Source organism: Mauremys reevesii, linkage group 5, assembly GCF_016161935.1.
Source record: "Mauremys reevesii isolate NIE-2019 linkage group 5, ASM1616193v1, whole genome shotgun sequence".
Taxonomy (NCBI): domain Eukaryota; kingdom Metazoa; phylum Chordata; order Testudines; family Geoemydidae; genus Mauremys; species Mauremys reevesii.
The window spans coordinates 49555773-49573474 of NC_052627.1; the positions used below are offsets into that span (position 1 = coordinate 49555773).

The window sequence follows — 17702 nt, forward strand, 5'->3', positions numbered from 1 at the left end:
TGCCCTACCCATAGGAACCCTAACCTAGTTACGTGTAGTCTACCCATAGGAACCCTAACCCTAGCTTCGAGTGCACTACCCATAGGAACGCTAACCCTAGCGCTAACTCGCCTACCGTTAGGGACCCTAAGCCTAGCTCCAAGTGCCCTACCCATAGGAAAACTAACCCTAGCCCTAAGTCACCTACCCATAGGAACCCTAACCCTAGCTCCGAGTGCCCTACACATAGGAACCCTAACCCTAGTTCCGAATGCCCTAGCCACAGGAACCCTAACTCTGACTCCAAGTGCGCTACTCACAGGAACCCTAAACTTAGCTCCGAGTCCCCTACCCATAGAAACCCTAACCCTAGCGCCCAGTCTCCTACCCATAGGAACCCTATCCCTAGCTCCCAGTGCTCTACCCATAGGAACCCTAACCCTCACTCCGAGTGCTCTACCCAGAGGAACCCTAACCCTAGGTTCGAGTGCCCTACGCATAGGAACCCAAACCCTAGGTCCGAGTGCCCTACCCATTGGAACCCTAACCCTAGCTCCGAGTGCCCTAGCCACAGGAACCCTAACTCTGACTCCAAGTGCGCTACTCACAGGAACCCTAACCCTAGCTCCGAGTGGCCTACCAAGAGGAACCCTAACCTTAGCTCCGAGTGGCCTACCAAGAGGAACCCTAACCCTAGCTCCGAGTGGCCTACCCATAGGAACCCTAACTCTAGCTGCGAGTGGCCTACCCATAGGAACCCTAACCCTCTCTCCGAGTTCCCTACCCATTGGAACCCTAACCCTAGCTCCGAGTAGTCTACCCATAGGAATCCTAACCCTAGCTCCGAGTGCTCTACCCATAGGAACCCTAACCCTAGTTATGTGTAGTCTACCCATAGTAACCCTAATCCTAGCTGCGAGTGACCTACCCATAGGAACCCTAACCCTAGGGTTGGAAGCCCTACCCATAGGAGCCCTTAACCTAGGGCGGGAAACCGTACCGATAGGAACCCTAACTCTAGCTCCAAGTTCACTACCCATAGGAACCCTAAGTCTTGGGCAGGGTACCCTAAGTATAGGAACCCTAACCCTAGCTCCAAGTGCTCTCATTATAGGAACCCTAACCCTAGCTCTAAGTGCACTACCCAAAGGAACCCTAACCCTAGGGCACAAACCCCTAACCATAGGAGCCCTAACCCTTGCTCCAAGTTCCCTACCCTTATTAACCCTAACCTTAGGGCGGGAATCTCGACCGATAGGAACCCTTACCCTAGCTCCAAGTGCTCTACCCATATGAACCCTAACCGTAGCTCCAAGTGCCCTATCCATAGGAACCCTATCTCTAGCTACACGTTCCCTACCTTTATGAACCCTAACCCTAGGGTGGGAAAGCTAACCATTAAGCCATTTTGGTTAAGTCAATTTCTGTCTGGAAAAAAATATTCTCTAATTAAAATAGTCTCAGTTTATAATGGATAAAAACAGAAAAAACCTTACTAGCAATGATTGATAAGAGTGATGCTAGGGGTAAATAGGTCTCTTTTCTACCCATCTCCCTATAGGTTTTAGAGAAGAGAGGGGACTTGGACATTTCTTTCCATATGGTGGAAAGGAATGGGATAGTGAATCCTGTTTTTTCCTCCCAACATCAAGTCAGTCCTTTTCTTTCCGTTCCCCTCCCTTGGGAAAAAGACGAGGAAGGAGGTGGGAAAATAAAAATAAACAAATATAAGTGAATGAAGGGAGAAAGAAAGCACAGGGAAACATCATTATAGGAAAGAAAGTAAAAAGGATCCAAGAAGTAAAAGATATATAATATTATATTTTCAAACATGTTAATTGATAATATATTACATACTGAATAAACTGAACATATATATATATATATATATATATATATATATATATATATATATATATATTTAATTCAAATTGTAGGTGGTGTAGTTTGTTATGCAGGTGGCCTGGGTTAATGGCAGCAGGGTATGTTTCATCCTGGCTAGTAGATGTCAGGCAAATGTATCAAGCCTGGACCTCTCAATAGAGTGAACTATGAAAATTCTTTTGTTCTAGAATTTGCATAATATTTTAAACATTGTTGTATTAGGTACACTATCAGATCTTTTAAGATACTGTATTTTGGAATTTTCCCCAGCAAACGAGTGCAATCTAATATTTCTGTACTGCTATTTTATGAGCCAGAGTACAATATACAGTGTATCTATATTTTATAGCCTTAAAATATACATTTCTTTATAATGGCAATCTATTGCCTGTAGAAATAAATGATGTTTATTTTCTTCTAAAATGATACACAAATAATAAAACTACATTAAAGATTGAGAACACTGTTTTGCAAAAATTGACTTGGAAGACTAACTGCAAGCATACATAAACCTACTGAAATGAGGCTTTCACAGAGAAAGAATTATCAAATGAAGATCATAGGTGGATTAAGTTACTAAACTGTGTCACAGCAACAGGTAAAGTCCTTGTACTCCCCTGCCCTTCCTTTAAACAGTCAAGATTGACAAGAAAGATCATATCCAAGATCAGCAGAAGTCAGCTAAGAACAATGGTAGATTAGCCTATCTAGGTTCTCTCATCTGCTATTTGAGAGTTTACAAAAGCAGTTGTAGGAATAGATCTTATGAAAATACATTTTGGAAAAGATGACAAAGGAGTTCATGTGAAACGTTCATATTCATGCTGTTAGTTGACACTAACAAGGAGAATGAAAAAAATCATTTTGCTATTTCTCTCCTTTAATTTTCAACAGTTAGGATGATTTTTAATGGGAGTTGAGAGTGCTCAGCACCTTTTGAAAGTGCAGGATGAAACAGTAAAACAATAACTTTAGGAAATACATTAAGAAATCCAGGAACTCCAGACAGAACAAAGAATCAATACAATAAAAAACACTAATTCTCCACTAGCGGTAAATCCACATATGGGTGTACATGTAACAAATGGACAACCAGATTAGAGCCGGAACATCTAATAATTACTGGATTTTTTTTAAGAGTCCAGGACTATACTCTTTCACCCAAGCAATATTCCCATTGCAGTAAATGGGAGTTTAGCTTATGCAAAAATTATGGGATAAGATCCTAAGTAGTAACTTTTTTTTAAAAAAAGTCTTACATTTAAAAAAAGTCTTACATTTAAAAAAAGTTGTTAGCCATTCAAGCTCAAAGAGGGAGAGGGAGAAAGAAACCTGGAAGATTATTTATGTCTGACCAAGATTAAACAATTAGTATTTCAGTTTTTACTTGAAATTACAGAAAATGTTATTCTTCCATCTAGGCCTGAAATGAAATTAAAAGCCAAACATATCTGCACAATTAAAATCGTCATCATCAGCAGCAAAGTAGTGATATTGAACCCAAAGCTGTTTATTAATTGCATAAAGCCACAGCACCAAAGGGAACTTTCACTGCCACTAGTACTGAACACTAGAACATGGTATCATCACACAGAGCAGCTTGCAATTGTTTGGTTAAACAACATGAAAATGTTAGTACTCATGACAACTTAACTGCACAAGAAAGAGAAACAGACAACCTTAGCAACAGCCATCACTTATCACCATTATCACTAGGAACTTAATTCTTCAACTCATAATATTTGTCTTCCTAATCCAGGTGTTTTATTTGTTCATTGTAAGTATTTGCCAAAAAATAATAATAATAAAAAAAATCATTACAATCTGAAATTCATTATGCTAATGCAAGGTATATTTTGGGTTATAAGTGAGTAATACTGACTAGTAAATGGACAACTTAATTTTGTGCCATTCATATATGCATCTAGCAAAACAGTTTATAAATTTAGATATAGTTTGACTAAGTTCCCAATTAGTCATTTCTGCACTGTGCATCATCACCAAAATAAATGTTTGCAACGGAAATTTAAACAATTCTATTGAAGAAATATGTTTGAGAAGAGAATGTCTCTTACTCTACCATACCTACATGGTCACAAAACAATTAATAAGAGCATGAAGTTCATGCTCAGACAAGTGTTAACTCTTTTAAACAGAAACATTAAGTATTCTGTTTACTAATTTTACTAATTTTACATGCGTACACGCACACTTTAATATATAGGTCACTTCACCCTAAATACACTTAGGGTACTTCTACAGTCGAGTTGGAGGTATATTTTCCAGCTATGTCTAGCCAATGTGCCCTAATCTTGATCAAGCTAGTTGGCTAAACATAGAAATGTAGCCATGACAGTACAACCAGCAGGATTGGTTAGCTACCCTGGTGCAATCTCATCTAGGACCCTGGGTGTGTACTCAGGCAGCTAGCCCATACCACCACTCATGGCATCAAAAGGTACACTTCTATTTTTACCACAGTAGCTCGATCAAAGCTAGCATGTATATTGTACACCTGAGCTGGAAATTACACCTCCAGCATCAGTGTAGAGTTAGTTGAAATATTTCAACCAAAACTGTTTTGGTGAAATACGTAGATTCAACACCTCAGACGTGTGAATTTCTATCTGTTTCACTATTTTTTTAATTTAAAATTATTAATTATTATTATTATTATTATTTGTAAAAAAATAACCTAAAATAAAATCTGGACAAAAACTAAAATGTTTTATTTTAACATTATCAAAACCAAACATTTGGATTTTTTTTCAATTAAAAATGACTTTTCCTTTAGAAATTTCTTTTAATTTTATTTTTAATTATAAATTAAAATCCTCATAATTAAAAGGAGATACCAGTTCTAAATCTGGCCCATTAACTTTAGGTCCATATTTTCAACCTGGCGTCTAATTTTGGACACGTGGTTATCACACTTATGTTTCTACCAACTGTTAGAGCACTTATAAGATGCCTTGCCTTGCTGATTGTGGAATACACAGTCCTGAGTTGGGCACCCAGAATCCCTATACAACCCATGGGGAGACTTAGGTGCCCAAAAATGGGATTCACAAAAGCCAGCATGTTGAGTGGGGATCCACCTAAGCTAGCCAAATGCCAAAGAGAGGGGATGGGGCCTAAACTCTGCCCCTCAAAGGGATGTAGGCACCTAAATTCAAGTTAATGGGGAGCACCTATTTCCACTTGGGATTCACAGTTGTTATTACCCTCCAGAGGTTGGGCATGTAAACTAGATTAGTGCTGGTGACCCCATATTTTTTATCCCAGTGGTTAGAGCAGATTCCCAAGATGTGGCAGACCCAGGTTTCATCTCCACTTGGCCTGACTTGAATATTGGGTATTCTGGAACATGTTTCTCTCATTTTCTGCTGTTGAAGTGGTTCCACATTGTATACATATTGAAATATGCATTGGGCCAACAAGCAATAAGAAGAATGACTTTATAGCCCAGTGGCCAGGGCATCCACCTGGGATGCAGGAGATTCAAGTTATCTTGCTCCAATGAATATTTAAATTACTTATACACAGTGGAACAGTGGAGTAAAGTATTGCTGAAGATGCATTCACTTTTTCCCTGACTGCCTAAATGAATGTCCCTGGCTTGCTGATATGCCCTTTCTATCCTATGTCCTTTTCCATTCACTCTCATTTTGGGAGAGAGAATGAAATAAGTAACATGAAATTAGCAACATTAACTAGTGAATTTTTCCAAGGGTTCCCAACAGTTCCTCCCCTCCCCGGGACATTCATATGACCTACTTTCTCCTCTAGCTTCCTACCTTATGAAATTAAGGTAACAATCATTTTGTAACAAACAGAATTTACTTTGAGACATTTCGCTTTATCCCCTTCCCTCTTTTCTGACAAATATATTACAGGTATACGGAATCCCCCCCCTCAAACCAGTGAAAAGAAATTTTTTGCTTTGACTTATGCTTTATGTGTTGTAATTCTGAGTTTTCCTTGCATAAGGGCCAGATCCTTCAAACACACACGTCAGTATTGTCAATCCCATGAGTAATTCCTTGAATTTAAGCATTTGCTGGATTAGGCACCCAATGAATCAGTCTAATCTATGCATAAATCTGATGCATTGAGATGAGAGTATACCTTTTAGCTTCTTTGCATGTTAATCACCACTTTGAGCTGCATGGAAATGTACTCTTCCCAGAGCTGTCACAGTAGCACATCTTTGATTTAATTTTAAGCAAGTAGATTCTTTCTTCTATACTGTTGAATTGGCTAATGGCTGCTGGGCCATTTCAGATTGTTTTGCATTTATTGCTTCTCTTTTACTATTGCTATTCCAAAGCCTCCATTGCCAATTACAGTATGAAAATATCTTGGAGAATGAGCTCACAGACTGAGCCAAATTCAAGGAGACATTCAATAATATATTCAGTTTTGTTTAATACCTTCAGTCCCATTTCTAATCCTTAACTTTAATTAAACTCAGTGTTTTCCCTTTACAACCCTATACTTAGAATTTTATTCTTCTGAAACCAGTCTGTGACTCTGTATCCTAGTCAATTGGTTTTTAGATGAATTGTGGGCATATGCAATTATTAGGTTTGATAAATATATAGAATGCAAGGAGGGCACAAGATTTGTGGTAAAGTGTTCAACATATGACTACAGGAAAACTCATGTAGCATGAAGAAAGTTAATAGGATTCATGAACCTACTTTGAAACATACACCAATGAAAATGTCTGCATTAGGACAAGCATGACCAGAATGTTGCAAACCTGTAATTGTTAGTGCCTTAAGTTGATGCAGTTTTGGGAGAAGGGGGGAGATAAGAGAAGTGAAGGGGAGGGGAGATTCCAACTCACAAGGCTCTTTATGTCATTAGTTTTCTCACCTGACCCCTTTCTCCTTCACCATCCATTAAGGCAATTATCTCTGATCAATTTGCAAGCTTTTTTCTTTACACTTCAAACTAGTTCATTTTCATGTGCATTTACCACGTTTTGAAGAGTCTATTATGGTTCTAATTGATTCTTTGAGCATATTCACACTCAGGATGGTTGAGAAAGCAGGTCTTTATATTGTATTTCTAAAATCTAAGATATTAATGGTAAAGGTGAAAGCAGCACAAGATTTGGTTCATATGGGTTACATGAACCAGGCCTGGCAAGGTCTGTTACCTTTGTCATCCCCTCACCAAAACCTACATTTGAACTTGGAGGTTTGGATTCTATAAAATCCAAATCTCCCTCATCTCCAGGCCTCCTGCGTCAGCTCTCATAACTAGCTCTAGAGAATGCTGTATACCAGCAAGTACTTTTTTCCCTAGGCTGTTTCCTAGCAATCAAGCAAATATTTATGGGTCTTATATGATCCTGTGGTCAGTCTAACAGCAATTTCCCATTTTCTCAACCAGTAATGCTGATCAGTCTCGTTCACTGGGTCATTGTGAGTATAAATTAATGTCTGTACAGTGATTTGAATATTCTGTAAAACACTATTTAAATGGTAATTACTGTAGGACAATAAATAAGAGCGGGAGGTTGAGTGCTTCCTGCATCTCCCCTGAAGTTCTTTATAAATTTTGGGGGAGGGAGTTGACCTGCTCCCTTTTTCTTCTATCTTCAAACAGGCACTTGGCCTCTCCTCTGAGTTTTCAGGAGATAATACCAGGCATCATGTAGCGAAAGGGATAGGAGTGGGAGCAGGTCCACTTGCAAAGCAACAAAAGTAAGTTTGAGGAGACTCCAACTGGACAGGAAACAAATGTCAGAGGAAGGGATTGGGAGCCCTGTGCTCTGTGAATAGCACCAACTTGTGTGCAGATATTTACGAACTTGGCTTCTGTTTGAGGGTACTGTAGGTCTAACATCAATCACATCCTGATGTGGGATGGGTTGTAGCTGATCATTTCCCATAGCCCTAGTTAATGCTACTAGCTGCTCTGATCCAACTCCCATTGAACATAATGGGAAGCTTTCCATTGACTTCAAGAGGAATTAGATTTGGCACAGGATTATTATGTTTGTGGGTGTGTTTCATTTGCAAGTTGTTCTAGTTTTTTCTAACAGATTTATGATGAATAAAATTCAAAGAATAAAAAAAATGTTTTTATCTTTCCCCTTTAAAAAAAAGTGTGAGAATGTACTATTTAAGAAAGACTCCACTGCTGGATCTTATACACGCTCAGATACTTTCCTCTGTGATGATTTGATTCTGAGCTTATTGTATTGAACAGCATGAGGAGCAACAGCAGCACGAACTTTCAGCCACTCATTGCTGCACCAGTATGCCTCAACCCAGACCAGGAGGTACCAACAAGGAGAGACTAATTCAATCTCCCTTCAATTCTTGATTTTGCTAAGACTACCAACAAGAATGCCACTTGTAGTGGCTGTTTCTGTGCTGTGGATTCTTGTTTGTGCTGAACTGAATTGACACCAAACTCATTCACATAGGTCATTACCTGTGAAGCATCTCTTCACTTTAATACTGTAGCCCCCGTAAGTCACTTACATTTTCTGGCACACTTCTCCTCAAAGGTTTTCTAGTTATTTTATCTATATTAGATGAAAAGTATTTCTTACTCTATATTACAGACTAATTTTTAGTCTGCAACATAGGACTTTGCTAGTAGGGGTCATGAATGACATTGTGAATTTATGCTTACTCAATGAAGGTTATTTTCTCACTGCTTCTTTAGATCACTAAAAAGCACCTTTGATCATAAAATTCTCTTTGATCAACTTGAGCAAGGTCTTCAGAGGTGTGTTAAATTGTTCAGATTGAATAAAATCATTATTTTACAGAGAAATGGTTTTCTCCTTTCTGCTCTTAACTTTAGCAGTGTTATTACCAATGAGCTTTCTTGGTGTTTCATTATTTATTAGCTGAATATCCCAATTTTTTTTTATTATTTTGTCTACTATACAATGCCATTCTCTACTATTCTAAATGATTACTGAGAATTTTGTACTACATTTGTATTGAAACTCTAGGGAAATAACTTTAGATTCCCATCACTGGTTTTATTTTCTTGCAGTATCAAGTCTTAGAAATTGTTAAAAGTTATTTGTTTATACTTATTTTGTGTTCTTCATACACAAAGAGTAAATGGATGCTTTGTTGTGATGATCTGAACATAAATAAGCCAGATTGAAAGAACAAAAGTAAATTATTAATAAAAAGAGCACTCTGTGTGTGTGCACCCTTTCAATAGCAATCTGTACTAATGAAAGCCAACATCTTGGCTGATATGAGCCACAGGCCTCTACACTGAGAGCATAAGTCTCTATAGCTTAAGCTAAAGTGCCGGCATCAAGAGGGAATCTGTAGTAGTCCTACATCCTCTCTGGGTCAGGCAGAAAAGGTGATCTACAACACGTGCCCTGACCACTGGGTTACATGGGATTACACTAGTTCAAATCCTAGATAAACCCCCAGTTATGTGATGACCAATATCTTGACCAACAACAAAAGGATTGAACTAGGGAACACTAAAGCTAAATACCTGTGTCTACAGCTTTTGCTAAACAGCCAGGTTCTTTGGGGCTGAAATATGTTTGTATCCTTTGTTCCTCAGGCACAGAGGAGAATGCATACACACTCTGATGTGTTCCAGTTGCCAGGCTCAGTAGACAGAATACTCCTTAGAAAGATGTAATGGTGCAGTACACACAGTGATGAGCTGCCGGCCAGAGTCAGGCCGGGTCGGGGTCAGGGTCAGAGCCGGGGCAGGCCCGGAGCTGCGCCGCCTGGCCGGGGACACGCGGCGCCTCCCCGCAACCCCACCCAGCTTACCGGCAGGAAGCTGCAGCTGCTTCCTTCTCAGCCCTCCCAGGCTTCCTGCCAATCAGCTGATTGGCGGGAAGCCTGGAGGGAGAGCCTTCAGAGGAGGAGACAAAGCTGGAGCCAGGTGAGCTGGGACTGCGGGCAGGGCAGGGCAGGGAAGGGAGCTGCTGGAACCTTTGTTAAATTTAAAAGCCCTTTACAACTGGTTCTAAAAGGGTTTCTAAATTTAACAACCGGTTCGCGCGATCCGGTGCGAACCGGCTGCAGCTCACCACTGAGTACACAGAAACAGATATATTGCTACATCTACACACCACATTTCCTCCATATTAAAGGTTTCCTCCTTGTGGATGTGATGGCACAAATTCTAAGCCAAATGCAACATTAGCAGATTCACATGGCTATGTTGTAGCCGGAGCGGCATGTAAAAGAATTCCATCTTAAATGTTATTTTCAAGACTCCTTCCTTCAGCAAGCATCAGAATGGGAGGATTAAGGTTTCTTAAATCCCTTAAAATTGCATCTTCCAACCTAATCTTTGTTCGTGCTTGTGTCTGCATCCTTGGACCTCAGCTCTATAAACATTCTGTAAAAGCATATCTTCTTCTGCATATTGGAAGTGATCCCACCATTGCTGTTGTTTGTCCTAAACTGATGCAAGACTTCAGCTTTCCAGGATTGTCTAAGTATCTCCTAGTTTGAGATAAAAATCCAAACCAGGTGCCACAAGGACTCCTCGTTGTTTTTGCTGATACAGACTAACATGGCTACCACTCTGAAGACTGTGACAGGATCCCCAGTGTATAACCTGAAACTAGGGTACCACTGTGCCCTCTTAACTCTCCAGCCTGTGCTAGCTCTCAGGCCTGGTCTACACTACAGGGTTAGATTGAATTTAGCCATGTTAGGTCGATTTAAAAATGACTGCATCCACAAAATCAACCCTGTTCCGTCACCCTAAAGGGCTCTTAAAATTGAGTTCTGTACTCCTCCCTGGTGAGGGGAGTAGTGGTAAAATCGACTTTGCTGGGTCCAATTTGGGGTAGTGAGGATGCAAATCGGTATTGGCCTCCGGGAGCTATCCCAGAGTGCTCCATTGTGACTGCTCTGGACAGCACTTTGAACTCTGATGCACTAGCCAGGTGCACAGGAAAAGCCCCGGGAACTTTTGAATTTCATTTCCTTTTTTGTCAGCATGGCAAACTCAGCAGCACAGGTCACCATGCTGTCCCCCCAGAATTGTAAAGCACAGAATGTGTCTACACTCCTCCTACCATCTCTTTTCCTGAGGTTATTGCAGACTAGATGGCAAAAAAAATGCACTCACGATTATATGTTTTCCAAGCTCATGCAGTCCTCCCACACTGATAGGGCACAGCTTAATCCATGGAGGCATTCAGTGGCAGAGTCACTCAAGATCCTCTAATGACGAATCATTAAACTTTACACCTCCTACTGCGGCCTTAATCAGCTTTTTTGTCAGCTAGTCTATTGGAACATTTAATAATGTAGGTGAGAAAACACGTCTCTGGCATACTCCTGATTCTCCTCAAAACCAGTCTAATACAACCACTGATCCAGCTAAAGTTACAGTTCCTCCATTAGGCATACTAAATTTTCGGGCATACCCTACTGGTAGAGCAGTATTGGCACTGCTGATCAATGCACGGACTCAAAAGTGGCTGAAAAGTCTTTAAACACAAGTTTTACTTCCTTTTGTCATTCTAGGTTTTTTGTTTTTTGTTTTTTTAAATAACATTCTGCAGAAGATATATAGCATGGATTGTAACATTCTGCAGAGGACATATAGCATAGATTGTAGATCAACCTGTGCAGAAACTAAATTGGCTGTGTTTCATTTTTGGGCTGAGACTCACCGGTATTTCAGTGAGTACAGTAGGATGATCATAAATACCTTCCCTGGGACTGACAGCAGTGTTATTTTTCTATAGTTTGAGCAAGCTGGTCACTCTCCTTTGTTGAAAAAAGGTACGATGCAGCACCTTTTCCAATCTTCTGAAATGTGACTGGTTTCCCAAAATTTCAGAAAACTCTATGAAACCAGTGAACAAAAACCAGGCCTCCACTTTTCAGAAGTTATGATGAAATATTGTCAAGTGTACCTGCTTAGCTAAATGCCATTAACTCAATTACAAAAATCCACCTCTGGCTTTGTTTGACATCTATCTATATAACGTACATGTGCGATTGGTTCAATATGCCATCACAGCCACAATATAATTTTTTGTCAAGGAGGTTTGGGTATGTCCCCAGATCCCTATTGCCTATTTGCCAGGATATTTCATTTGTGGGGGAGAAGGGAAGAGAGTGCAAATGGAACCCAAATATCTTCATGCCATGTGAAACTCAGAAATTATACTTCACACAGATGCATGTAAATATTGTCTTTAGTTTCAAGCCATGTCTATTCTTCTACATACCACTTCACTCTCCAGTTTACACTGGGTGTTTCAGGATTGAGGGAACCAAAGCCTTATAGCTATATCTTTGACTGCAGTCTAGCATCGTCTAACACACTTCTAGAGGAACTGCAAGGCTGGGGCAAAGTTCTCCTCCGTACTTTCCTTATCTTGGATAGGTTGTGGTGCTCAGTTGGTCACTCAGGGTAAGTTAGAGCAGCCCCAAAGGGCCATTACAGCATCCAGAGTTCAGATGGATATGACAGACCTGGCCATTCCTCCTTTTCCCCAGGCAAATATGAAAGGGAAAATTATACAAGATAACTTAAAATTCAACAGAATGCACCAAAACTCAATAGCAGCTAAACCAGACACTATAAGGACAGCTAAACTTTCATCTTAATTGTTTCAGAAAAATGATTAAAAGTTCAGAATTACACAAACATGGTTAGGACTGGTAGGTTGGCTTGCATCTACGCTTTTGTCATGGGAAGTTTCTACAGCATTCTAACAGCAGCCTTAAATGACAGGCTTAGTAAAATAAGAATGCTCAATAATACTTTGAAATCCAAAGCATTGACTACTTGATGAGAAAGTTAATGATTTATAATCTAGCTTTAAACTTTCTGCAATGGAAGAGTTCAAAGAAAAGAACACAGTAGGTGGGTATCTAATTCAAAAACACTCCAGAGAAAATGTATTTGCAGGAAACTTTTAAAGCAAGCTTTCTTTCTAGTGATACAAGTTTATGAATTCCTTTTTTTTTAAAATGGTTTAATATTAACACTCTAAAATCTCTCTCAAGCATAATGATAAAATGGTCTATTAATACAGAAGGAGTTCCACTGCATTTGAATCAGAAACATCTCTTTTCAATAAAAGTTATAGGATCCTTCACCTTGCCACATAATCAGGTTTTCTGAATCTTGCAGGTTCTCAAATCTTTTGCATCTTAATGATTGTATTTGTACCTTTTGTAAGTGAACTTTAGCAGGCAGAGAACTGTTACAAATAAAGGCCACCCTTTAAAAGGTTTTAAAAGAACAAACTCAAGTGTATTTTAACAAGGAGGAATCACTACCCTTCTGTGACAGACTGACCATATCCTGCACAAACCTTATGGAATTGAGTTAAACCATACTGAATTGAGTTTACTATCTTTAGGAGTTATTATATTAAAAATACAATTGTCTATGTGTTATTGAGGAAATGTATCTATTTCCATAGGAAGGGTAAATAGGAGAACAGCAGGGAGTGATTAGGAAATTTCACTGAGGTTGACACATCCCCAGAGAAACAACATCCCCTAGGAGAGGTGCCCATATAATAGTCCAAACTGGATTCTTGACGGATCAAGTGATAAAGGTAGGATCTTTGGCCAAGTAGCCTAGTTTTAAACTGGCTCATGGCCTCCTTTTTGATCCAGCAAAAGGACAGGACTTCTGGTTCAATATGGCCCCAATCCTTAGGGAATCGCTGGAAGGACTAAACACCAACCATAATCCTAATCAGAGTGAGGAGGTTCTCTCTGGTAAGATTATTAGCGTGTGCAGGTTTTAATGGTGTTGGCATTCACCTCTCCTGAGTACATGCCTGCAATCGCTCAGTTCTGAACAGGGTCACACCCACATCCCATTAGCAACCTCCCCCCCAACGAGCTGATGGTTGTTCAGCTGATCTTCAGTGAATCAGCCATCCAGCCGAGTCACTCACACACTGTCTCCCTTTCCAGGGTATACAGTCTCTAATTCTTTATAACAGCCCTGCTCTGGGGCTGTAGCATCAACACTTCTACCCTGGAGGCACTGCCTTCTTTAACAGTCCAAGAGGGGCCCATTTCTGCACCCTCAGTTGGTGTCCTTTCAGCAGCCTTCTCTGGGCTCAGTCTTCAAACAGACCAACAGGGCCCATCTCAGTAACTTCACCTAGTCTGGCTTGGTTCTGGGCTCAGTCATCTCAATTTTGAAATATTTAATTTTCCGTTCAAACATTTTTTCTTTTTTGTCTGATTTACTAATATTTTGAAAAGAAAAGTTATCTAGATTCAAGAAACTGAAAGTATACTGTTTGAAAATATCAAAACAAGACACGGACCTTTTTGAAACATTTTCCCAAAAATATTTTTTGAGTTGGGGGAATCATTGAAACTGACTCGGTTCTGAACAGGTTTGGTTTTGACTAATCTATACTTTTCAGAAAAAAAGTTCAACAACCAGCTCTACTATAAACCCTATTATGAGAGTACATATATGTAGAAACAACTGACTGTTGTATTTGTCCTTCATCTCCACCATCACAATCAGGTTCTGATACTCCTATGCTCATTCTATCCTCTTCCTTCTCATTCATTCACAGGGTTCATGACATCATTTCTCTGCCCCCCTCAGGAAAAGGTATTCCATGTCTCATAGCAATGGTGTGCAACTCACATCATACCACAACTATTGTAATCTTATTTATCTCTTCTGTCCCCTAGATGCACCCACAATCACAGTTCTGATCAAATTTAATCTATACATATTATTATTTGTACTAGAGAAGCACGCAGATTCTAGTCAGGATTGGAATACCACTGTGCAAGGTATTGACATCAGCAGCAGGGCTCCATGCAAGCACTGGGATCCACACCAAAAGGAAATTTCAGGATTGCTGACCTAAACTGTAATTTTGGGGGGGATAAATACTGACTACACATGGATAAAGACAGTACCTATCTCTCACAAAAATATAAAATCTAATGCAAGTACCTCCATACAGACCAGGGGTCAGCAACGTGTCTGTACACGGACCAGGGGCGGCTCTAGGCACCAGCGGGCCAAGCGCCCGCTTGGGGCGGCATCCTGGGGAGGGCGTCATTTGGCTCCGGTGGAGCTCCCGCCGGCATGCCTGCGGCAGGTCCACCGGAGCCCGGGACGAGCGGACCTGCCGCAGTCATGCCTGCGGCGGGTCCCGTCTTCCCGCGGCTCCGGTTGAGCTCCCGCAGGCATGACTGCGGCAGGTCCGCTCGTCCCGGGCTCCGGTGGACCTGCCGCAGGCATGCCGGCGGGAGCTCCACCGGAGCCAAATGCCGCCCTCCCCAGGATGCCGGAGCCACGGGAAGAGGGGACCCGCCGCGGGACTGGGGAAGGGCGGCGCAGCGCTCCGCGCTGCTTGGGGCAGCCTACTTTGTAGAGCCGCCCCTGACACGGACACAAGTGTCTGTTGTAAAAATGTTGAGGTCAGGGGGAGGGGAGGGCACAACTCACCTCAGGCAGCTCATCTCCTCACAAACGGCTCCCTGTCCTTGCTGTTGCTGGCAGAGGGGAAGTGCAGTCAGGCGGCTCTGCAGGCACCATCCCTTGCAGCTCCCATTGGCAGCTACAAAAAAATTCGCTGGTTAAGTTCGAGCTACTGTGGGATTCTCTAGTGCAATACTTTGAGAGAGTGTTATTTGGGAATGGGTCACCAAATTATAGAACAAGTTGCCAGAATATCCATGACATGCTACAATCTCCTAAATTCATTCTGTATCTTAGTTTCCTGAATTGGGTTTTGCCAGTTCTCGCAGCAATGAATTTGGCACTGCAGAAAGAGAACTCTGATCTGTACAACATATACTGCTCTCTGGAGAAGTACTGCTAAGTCATTTTGAAGCCATTTAAACAGCCTTCAAATGAGGATTCTATGCTGGAATCTTTTGCATCTCCAAACAACCTGTCTATCCCTAGGGCCGAGGTCACAGAGATGCTCAGGGAGTGTGGGAGCAGCACTACTTGCCAGAAATGGAGATTGCTCAGGTAAAAGCAACGTTCATCAAATATGCAAAGAAACATGAACATGCATTCAAGTCCCGGTTTCCTGAAAAAGACTTGGTGAAATGCATGCTTTACTTGGACCCCTGCAACCAAAAGCCATCGTTCTCAGAAATTCAAAAACTTTCAGAAGAATTTACAAAGTACATGGTGACTCCAGCAAAGTTGAAATGCAGTATATATTGTACTGCGAGGATGACGCAGTCAAGACACTTGTCAACTCAAACCGCTGTGGCAGTAACATTATCAAATTATGGTGTCTTTTGTTAAAGTCAAGTAAGAGTGACTACAGTGACCTGGCAAGGCTTTCACTTCTTTTACTGACACTGAGTCCTGACACATGTTGCTGTGAACGAGGCTTCAGCCACATGAACTCAGTCAAAACATCCACAAGAAATCGCCTTGAGAACTGTCAGGTTGATGCCTGTCTACGTATTGCAACTTCAGCAACGAGCACAATGGATTTTGATGCAGCTGTGGCGGCGAGGTACATTAAAAAACACTGAAGTGAGTTGAATTTATTATTAGTAGTATTAGCTAGCTAGGTTACTGGTTTTTTTCAGTGTGGAAAATTATATGGGCTATTTTATGACATAATGACATAACTCCCCGCCAATGTTCCTCACTCAGTCCGGTAATTTTGTCAAATGTCTGTCACACAACATGGTTGTGCTGACCCCTGATACAGACAGCTTCACTGATGTCAAACGGACTCTACATAGACATGGGGGGTGGCCTATGGACAGGCAGTTTCATACTCATGATCTTAAAAAAGAAAATATTCTTTATTTTTCCTAAACACCCCAGAAGATGGAATGAAACACAGAAAATTATGTAACATGTATGATCCTTCACCTGTACTGAAATTGACTGATATGACTCAGTTATATATAATCTCTATCTTCAGTTTTAATTTTGCCCTTACTATTAGTAACATCCTTCTTCCTGATATATTTTGACTTTTTTCAACAGGTTTTGTGGCATAACATTTTAAATTCCCCAGACACTTCCTTGATTCAAATGCCTGTCGTTTCAAAAACACTGTATTTACACCTAAAAAAAGGTTAATTTAATTCAGCAAATTCCTTGTGTATTTCACCTTTATCATTGCCTTGCTTTACTTTATAGCTATTACTAATCAAAGTGAGCAGCAAAACCATTGTGTTGGATCAAGAGGGTCTCTGCACTGAAAATGTTTTTCTTCTTGCATTTGAATAGTAACAATTAACAGGGGAATTTTGTTTCCTTATTAGCATTGAATCTACATGCACCTTTAAGGGTGAGCTGTAGTCCATTCTCTCAAAGCACTTTTGTTCCCCTAAATTTAGGTGGGTTTTTTTTTCAGTAGTTCTTTAAAGGCCAGATAATGACTAACCCTGTGTGGTTCATAAGAGGGAAAAAGAGTGCTTCAGGCATCCCGCTACACTGGGTGAACCAGTGATCCAGGCCTATATGCTTCCTGGGTGTAAGGACAGGAGGAGTATTAGTATCACCAGCTGTGCAAAAAACTTTGAGAAAGACAGGTCAAGCCTGGGGTCCACCTGAATGAAACTGGAGCTGAGGGAGTGCATGATGTGCCTCTCAATGATGTGCCTCCAGATTTGTGTGTAAGAAGTCTTCTTGCACTCATCCTCTAGGGCTACCTTCCTCAAAAGCAACTGTGCCAGCTTGCAGACATGCTGCACTTGACTCGCAGACAGCATCTGTTCTCTCTGACCTCTCACAAAGATTATAAAATGAGTTAACTAATCCAGGGGAATTTAGAGTGGCTGTATTTGTCCACCCCTGGTGACACCACCTCTGACACATAATAGCCTGTCTTTGCACAGAGTTTTTGCAGAGGTGCAGTG

At 40.8% G+C, this 17702-nt stretch overlaps 1 long non-coding RNA gene across 3 annotated transcripts in view; it reads right to left on the bottom strand.

Annotated features, from left to right (window-relative positions):
- Nucleotides 1-17702, bottom strand: part of LOC120406710 — a 194005-nt gene that overhangs the window by 96075 nt on the left and 80228 nt on the right. For 2 of the 3 annotated variants that reach the window (XR_005599514.1, XR_005599512.1), the window contains one exon: nucleotides 15307-15418. This is a non-coding gene — a long non-coding RNA (uncharacterized LOC120406710). Of the gene's footprint in view, nucleotides 1-12126; nucleotides 12343-15306; nucleotides 15419-17702 lie in introns of those variants that run through there. The other variant, XR_005599513.1, reaches the window with a different exon arrangement.